The 8,047-nt window shown below is 39.5% G+C and overlaps 1 non-coding gene across 1 annotated transcript; it reads left to right on the forward strand.

The window, feature by feature from the left end:
* Positions 1-248: 248 nt before the first annotated feature.
* LOC115831756 lies at positions 249-355 on the forward strand. Its single transcript, XR_004027248.1, has one exon. It is a non-coding gene; the product is annotated as a U6 spliceosomal RNA (small nuclear RNA).
* Positions 356-8,047: the final 7,692 nt, after the last annotated feature.

The following is an 8,047-nucleotide window of genomic DNA, read 5'->3' on the forward strand; positions in this document are numbered from 1 at the left end:
AAGCACCCTAGTTGATTGTTGCCTATTATTCTTTCAATGACATTTTAATTTAATTGCAATTTTTATAGGGATGGGGGAATGCAATGGTATCCAGATGTGAGATCTATCCTTACTGTTTGCTATATGTTTTATTTCTACTGGATTCGGTATCAATGTTTTAATTGTTTTACCAACAATTATTTAGAAGGTTTTAGAAAATCTTCCCTGGAGTTTTTAATTTTTAAAGCTTTGACAGAATTAACTTTCAAGTGCTCACTTTGGCATCACATATACTAAAATTGGAACAAGACAGAGAAGATTAGCATGGCCCCTGTACAAGGATGACATACAAATTCATGAAGTGTTCCATATTTTTCCAACACCAAAATTCAGGAAATGCGGAGAACCGCAAGAAGATACTTCACAAGAAGATTATCCCCAAGACACACAGTCATCAGATTTTCCAAGGTCAAAATGAAAGAAAAAAATGTTGAAGGTAGCTACAGGAAAAGATCAAGTTAAAAGGAAGGGAAGCCCATCAGACTAACAGCAGACCTCTTAGCAGAAACCCTGCAAGTGATAAGAGACTGAGAGCCAGTATTTAACATTCTTAAAGAAAAGAAATTCCAGGATTGCTGGCAAGATTGCCAAATAGGAACAGCTCTGGTACGCAACTCACAGCAAGATTGATGCAAAAGGTAGGTGATTTCAGCATTTTCAACTGAGGTACCCGGTTTATCTCATTGGGACTGGTTGGACAGTGGGTGCAGTCCAAGGAGGGTGAGCCGAAGCAGGGTGGGGCGATGCCTCACCCGGGAAGTGCAAGCGGATGGGGAACTCCCTCTCCTAGCCATGAGAAGCCATTAGGGACTGTACCTTGCACTCCAGCCCAGATACTGCGCTTTTCCCAGTCATCGCAACCCACAGACCAGGAGATTCCCTCTGGCTCCTACGCCACCAGGGCCCTGGGTTTCCAGCACAAAACTGGGCGGCCATTTGGACAGACACTGAGCTAGCCACAGGAGTTTTTTCTTTTTTCTTTTTTTCATACCCCAGTGGCACCCGGAAAGCCAGAGAGACAGAACCATTCACTCCCCTGGTAAAGGGGTTGAAGCCAGGGAGCCAAGTGGTCTGACTTGGCGGGTCCCACACCCATGGAACCCAGCAAGCTAAGATCCACTGACTTGAAATTCTCGCTGCCAGCACAGCAGTCTGAGCGCAACCTGAAACGCTCAAGCTTGGTTGGCGGAGGGGCGTGTGCTATTGCTGAGGCTTGGGTAGGCAGTTTTACTCTCACTGTGTGAACAAAACTTCTGGGAAGTTCAAACTGGGCGGAGCCAACCACAGCTCAACAGGGACTTTTCGGCCAGACTGCCTGTCTAGATTCCCTCCTCTCTGGCGCAGGGCATCTCTGAAAAAAAGGCAGCAGACCCAGTCAGGGACTTATAGATAAAACCCCCACCACTCGGGAACACAGCACCTGGGGGAAGGCGGGGTTGTGCACACAGCTTCAGTAGACTTAAATGTCCCTGGCTGGCAGCTATGACGAGAGCAGTGGATCTCCCAGCTCAGCATTCGAGCTCTGATAAGAGACAAAGTGCCTCCTCAAGTGGGTCCCTGACCCCCGTGTATCCCGACTGGGAGACACCTTCCAGTAGGGGCCGACAGACACCTCATACAAAAAAGCTCTGGCTGGCATCTGGCAGCTACCCCTCTGGAACAAAGCTTCCAGAGGAAGGAACAGGAAGCAATCTTTGCTGTTCTGCAGCCTCCACCAGTGATACCCAGGCAAAAAGGGTCTGGAGTGGACCTCCAGCAAACTCCAGCAGACCTGTCTCAGAGGGGCCTGACTGTTAAAAGGAAAACTAACGAACAGAAAGGAACAGTATCAACCTCAACAAAAGGGACATCCACTCAGAGACCCCCTCCAAAGGTCAGTGACTTCAAAGACCAAAAGGTAGATAAATCCATGAAGATGGGTAGAAACCTGCACAAGAAGGCTGAAAATTCCAAAAATCAGAACACTTCTCCTGCAAAGGATCACAATGCCTCAACAGCAAGGGAACAAAACTGCACAGAGAATGAGTTTGACAAATTGACAGAAGTAGGCTTCAGAAGTTACAACAAACTCCTCCAAGCTAAAGGAGCATGTTCTAACCCAATGAAAGGAAGCTATGAATCTTGAAAAAAGGTTAGACACATTGCCAACCAGAATGACCAGCTTAGAGAAGAACACAAATGACCTGATGGAGCTGAAAAACACTGCATGAGAACTTCGTGAAATATACACAAGTATCAATAGCTGAATTGATCAAGCAGAAGAAAGGATATCAGAGACTGAAGATCAACTCAATGAAATAAAGCGAGAAGACAGGATTAGAGAAAAAAGAGTGAAAAGAAATGAACAAAGCCTCCAAGATACATGGGATTATGTGAAAAGATCAAATCTACATTTGATTGGTGTACCTGAAAGTGACCTAGAGAATGGAACCAAGTTGGAAAACACCTCAGGATATTAGCCAGGAGAACTTCCCCAATCTGGCAAAGCAGGCCAACATTGAAATTCAGGAAATATAAGAGACACCACAAAGATATTCCTCAAGAAGAACAATCCCAAGACATATAATCGTCAGATTCACCAAGGTTGAAATGAAGAAAAAAATGTTAAGGGCAGCCAGAGAGAAAGATCAGGTAACCACAAAGGGAAGCCCATCAGACTAACAGTGGATCTCTTGGCAGAAACCCTACAAGCCAGAAGAGAGTGGGGGCTAATAGTCAATATTTGTAAAGAAAAGAATTTTCAAACCAAAATTTCATATCCAGCCAAATCAAGCTTCATAAGCGAAGGAGAAATAAAATCCTTTACAGACAAGCAAATGCTGAGAGATTTTGTCACCACCAGGCCTGCCTTACACGAGCTCCTGAAGGAAGTACCAAACACGGAAAGGAACAACCAGCACCAGCCACTACAAAAACATACCAAACTGTAAAGACCATTGTCACTACGAAGAAACTGCATCAACTAACGGGCAAAATAACCAGCTAACATCATAATGTCAGGATCAGATTCACTCATAACAATATTAACCTTAAATGTAAATGGGCTAAATGCCACAATTAAAAGACAAAGACTGGCAAATTGGATAAAGATTCAAGACCCATAGGTGTGCTGTATTAAGGAGACCCATCTCATGTGCAAAAACACCTGTAGGCTCAAAATAAAGGGATGGAGGAATATTTACCAAGCAAACGGAAAGCAAATAAAAGCAGGGGTTGCAATTCTAGTCTCTGATAAAACTGAGTTTAAACCAACAAAGATCAAAAGAGTCAAAGAAGGGCATTACATAATGGTAAAGGGAACAATGAAATAAGAAGAGCTAACTATCCTAAATATATAGGCACCCAATACAGGAGCACCCAGACTCAAAGCAAGTTCTTAGAGACCTACAAAGAGACATAGACTCCCATACAATAATAATGAGAGAATTTAACACCCCACTGTCAATGTTAGTCAGAACAATGTGACAGAAAATTAACAAGGATATCCAGGACTTGAACTCAGCACTGGACCAAGCAGACCTAATAGACATCAAAAGAACTCTCCACCCCAAATCAACAGAATATATGTTCTTCTCAGTACCACATCGCACTTTTTCTAAAATTGACCACATAATTGGAAGTAAAACATTCCTCAGTGAATGCAAAAGAATGGCAATCCTAACAAACAGTCTCTCAGACCACAGTGCAATTGAATTAGAACTCAGGAACAAGAAACTCACTCAAAACCACACAACTACATGGAAACTGAACAATCTGCTCCCAAATGACTACTGGGTAAATAACGAAATTAAGGCAGAAATAAAGATGTTCTTTTAAACCAATGAGAACAAAAACACAATGTACCAGAATCTCTGGGACACAACCAAAGCAGTGTTTAGAGGGAAATTTATAGCACTAAATGCCCATGAAAGAAAGCAGGAAAGATCTAAAATCTACACCCTAACATCACAATTAAAAGAACTAGAGAAGCAAGAGCAAACAAATTCAAATTCAAAAGCTAGCAGAAGACAAGAAATAACTAAGATCAGAGCAGAACTGATAGAGATAGAGACACAAAAAATCCTTCAAAAAATCAATGAATCTAGGAGCTGGTTTTTTGAAAACATTAACAAAATGGATAAACTGCTAACCAGATTAATAAAGAAGAAAAAAGAGAAAAATTAAATAAATGCAATAAAAAATGATAAAGGGGATATCACCACTGATTCCACAGAAATACAAACTACCATCAGAGAATATTAGACTAGACTATCCAGAAGAAATGGATAAATTCCTGGACACATACATCCTCCCAAGACTAAACCAGGAAGAAATTGAATCCCTGAATACACCAATAACAAGATTTGAAATTGAGGCAGCAAGTAATAGCTTACCAACCCAAAAAAGAGTAGGACCAGATGGATTCACAGCTGAATTCTACCAGAAGTACAAAGAGGAGCTGGTACCACTCCTTCTGAAACTATTGAAACAACAGAAAAAGAGGGAATCCTCCCTAACTCATTTTATGAGGACAGCATCATCCTGATACCAAAACCTGGCAGAGACACAACAACAAAAAGAAAATTTCAGGTCAATATCCCTGATAAACATCAATGCAAAAATCCTCAATAAAATACTGGCAAACCAAATCCAGCAGCACATCAAAAAGCTTATCCACCAGTATCAAGTCGGCTTCATCCCTGGGATGCAAGGCTGGTTCAACATATGCAAATCAATAAGTGTAATTCATCACATAAGCAGAACCAATGACAAAAACCACATGATTATCTCAATAGATACAGAAAAGGCCTTCAACAAAATTCAACAGCCCTACATGCCAAAAATTCTCAATAAACTAGGTATTGATGGAACACATCTCAAAATAATAAGAGCTATTTATGACAAACCCACAGCCAATATAGTGACTAGGCAAAAACTGGAAGCATTCCCTTTGAAAACCAGCACAAGACAAGGATGCCCTCTCTCACCACTCCTATTCAACATAGTATTGGAAGTTCTGGCCAGGGCAATCAGATGAGAAAGAAAAAAAGAGTATTCAATTAGGAAAAAAGGAAGTCAAATTTATCTCTCTTTGCACGTGATATGATTGTGCATTTAGAAAACCCCATTATCTCAGCCCAAAATCTCCTTAAGCTGATAAGCAACTTCAGCAAAGTCTCAGGATATAACATCAATGTGAAAAAATCACAAACATTCCTATACACAAATAACAAACAGCCAAATCATGAGTAAACTCCCATTAACAATTCAAAGAGAATAAAATACCTAAGAATCAAACTTACAAAGGATGTGAAGGACCTCTTAAAGGAGAACTACAAACCACTGTTCAAGGAAATAAGAGAGGGCACAAACAAATGGAAAAACATTCCATGCTCATGGATAGGAAGAATCAATACCACGAAAATGGCTATACTGCCCAAAGTAATTTATAGATTCAATGCTATCCCCATCAAGCTACCATTGACTTTCTTCACAGAATTGCAAAAAACTACTTTAAATTTCATATGGAATCAAAAATGAGCCTGCATAGCCAAAACAATCCTAAGCAAAAAGAACAAAGCTGGGGGCATCATGCTACCGGACTTCAAACTATACTACAAGGCTACAGTAACAAAAACAGCATGGTACTGGTACCAAAACAGGTACATAGACAAATGGAACAGAACAGAGGCCTCAAAAATAACACTACACATCTACAAACATTTGATCTTTGACAAACTTGACAAAAACAAGAAATGGGGAAAGGATTCCCTATTTATTAAATGGTGTTGGGAGAACTGGCTAGCCATATGCAGGAAGTGAAACTGGATCTCTTCCTTACACCTTACAAAAAATTAACTCAAGATGGATTAAAGACTTAAACATACGACCTAAAACCATAAAAACCTTGAAGTCCTGAATGGCAATACCATTCAGGACATAGGCATGGGCAAGGACTTCAAGACTAAAACACCAAAAGCAATGGCAACAAAAGCCAAAATTGACAAATGGGATATAATTAAACTAAAGAGCTTCTGCACAGCAAAAGAAACTATCAGCAGAGTGAACAGGCAACCTACAGAATGGGAGAAAATTTTTGCAATCTACCCATCTAACAAAGGGATAATATCCAGAATCTACAAAGAACTTAAACAAATTTACAAGAAAAAAAAAAAATCAAAAAGTACATAAAGGATATGAACAGAAATTTCTCAAAAGAAGACATTTATGCAGCCAACAAACATGAAAAAAATCTCATCATCACTGGTCATTAGAGAAATGCAAATCAAAACCACAATGAGGTACATCTCAGGCCAGTTATAATGGCAATCATTAAAAAATCAGGAAACAATAGATGCTGGAGAGGATGTGGACAAATACAAACACTTTTACACAGTTGGTGAAAGTGTAAATTAGTTGAACCATTGTGGAAGACAGTGTGGTGATTCCTAAAGGATCTAGAACTAGAAATACCATTTGATCCAGCCATCTCATTACTGGGCATATACCCAAAGGATTATACATCATTCTACTATAAAAACACATGTACACATATGTTTATTGCGGCACTGTTCACAATAGCAAAGACTTGGAACCAACCTAAATGCCCATCCATAGTAGATTGAATAAAGAAAATGTGTCATATATGCACCATGAAATACTATGCAGCCATAAAAAAGGATGAGTTCATGTCCTTTGTAGGGACATGGATGAAGCTGGAAACCATCATTTTCAGCAAACTAACACAAGAAGAGGAAACCAAATACCGCATGTTCTCACTCATAAGTGGGAGTTGAACAATGAGAACACATGGAAACAGGGAAGGGAACATCACACTCTGGGGCCTGTTGAGGGGGTGGGGACTAGAGGAGGGATAGCATTAGGAGAAGTACCTAATGTATATGACAGGCTGATGGGTGCAGCAAACCACCATAGCACGTGTATACCTATGTAACAAACCTGCATGTTCTGCACATGTACCCCAGAACTTAAAGTATAACAATAATAATAAAAAAAAGAAATTCCAATGCAGAATTTCATATTTGGATAAACTAAGATTCAAACATGAAGTAGAAATAAGATCCTTTCCAGACAACAAAAGCTGAGGGAATTTGTTACTACCGGACCTGTCTTAATAGAGCTACTGAAGGAAGCACTAAATATGGAAGGACCATTAGCAGCCACAACAAAAATAAACTTAAGTATATAGAGCAGTGACAATACAAAACAACCAAATAAACAAGTCTACATAATAACCAGCTAACAGCATGATGACAAGATCAAATCCACACGTATCAATACTAACCTTGAATGGAAATGGGCTAAATGCCCCAATTAAAAGGCAAACAGTGGCAAGCTGGATAGAGAATTAAGACCAACTGGTATGCTGTCTTCAAGAGACCCATCTCAGATGCAATGACACCCATAAGCTCAAAGTAACAGAATTGAGAAAAATCTACCAAGCAAATGGAAAAAATGGAAAAATCCACCAAGCAAATGGAAATTGGGACTGCAATTTCAATTGCAAACTAAGAAATTTGCTAAACACCATATAATTATGTGAAAAGTGAATAACCTGCTTCTGAATGACTTTTAGATAAATAATGAAAGTAAGGCAGAAATCAAGAAGTTCTTTGACACCAGTGAGAACAAACATACAAGGTACCAGAATCTTTGGGACACATCTAAGGCAGTATTAAGAGGGAAATTGATAGCACTAAATGTTAGAAATACTGCAATAAAACTACCTAACAGCACAACTAGATGAACTGGAGAACTAAAAGAAAATCAACCCCAAAACTAGCAGAAGACAAGATATAAGCAAAATCAGAGTTGAAGTGAGGGAGATTAAGACACCAAAAAAAATTCAAAAGATAAATTCAGGAGTGATTTTTTGAAAAAATTAATAAAACAGATTGACAGCTAGCTAGACTAATAAAGAAGAAAAACCAGTAGATGCAAATAAGCACCATTAGAAACAACAAAGGGAACATTACCACTGGCCCCAGAGAAATATAAATAACCATCA

Source organism: Nomascus leucogenys, chromosome 2, assembly GCF_006542625.1.
Source record: "Nomascus leucogenys isolate Asia chromosome 2, Asia_NLE_v1, whole genome shotgun sequence".
Lineage (NCBI taxonomy): Eukaryota > Metazoa > Chordata > Mammalia > Primates > Hylobatidae > Nomascus > Nomascus leucogenys.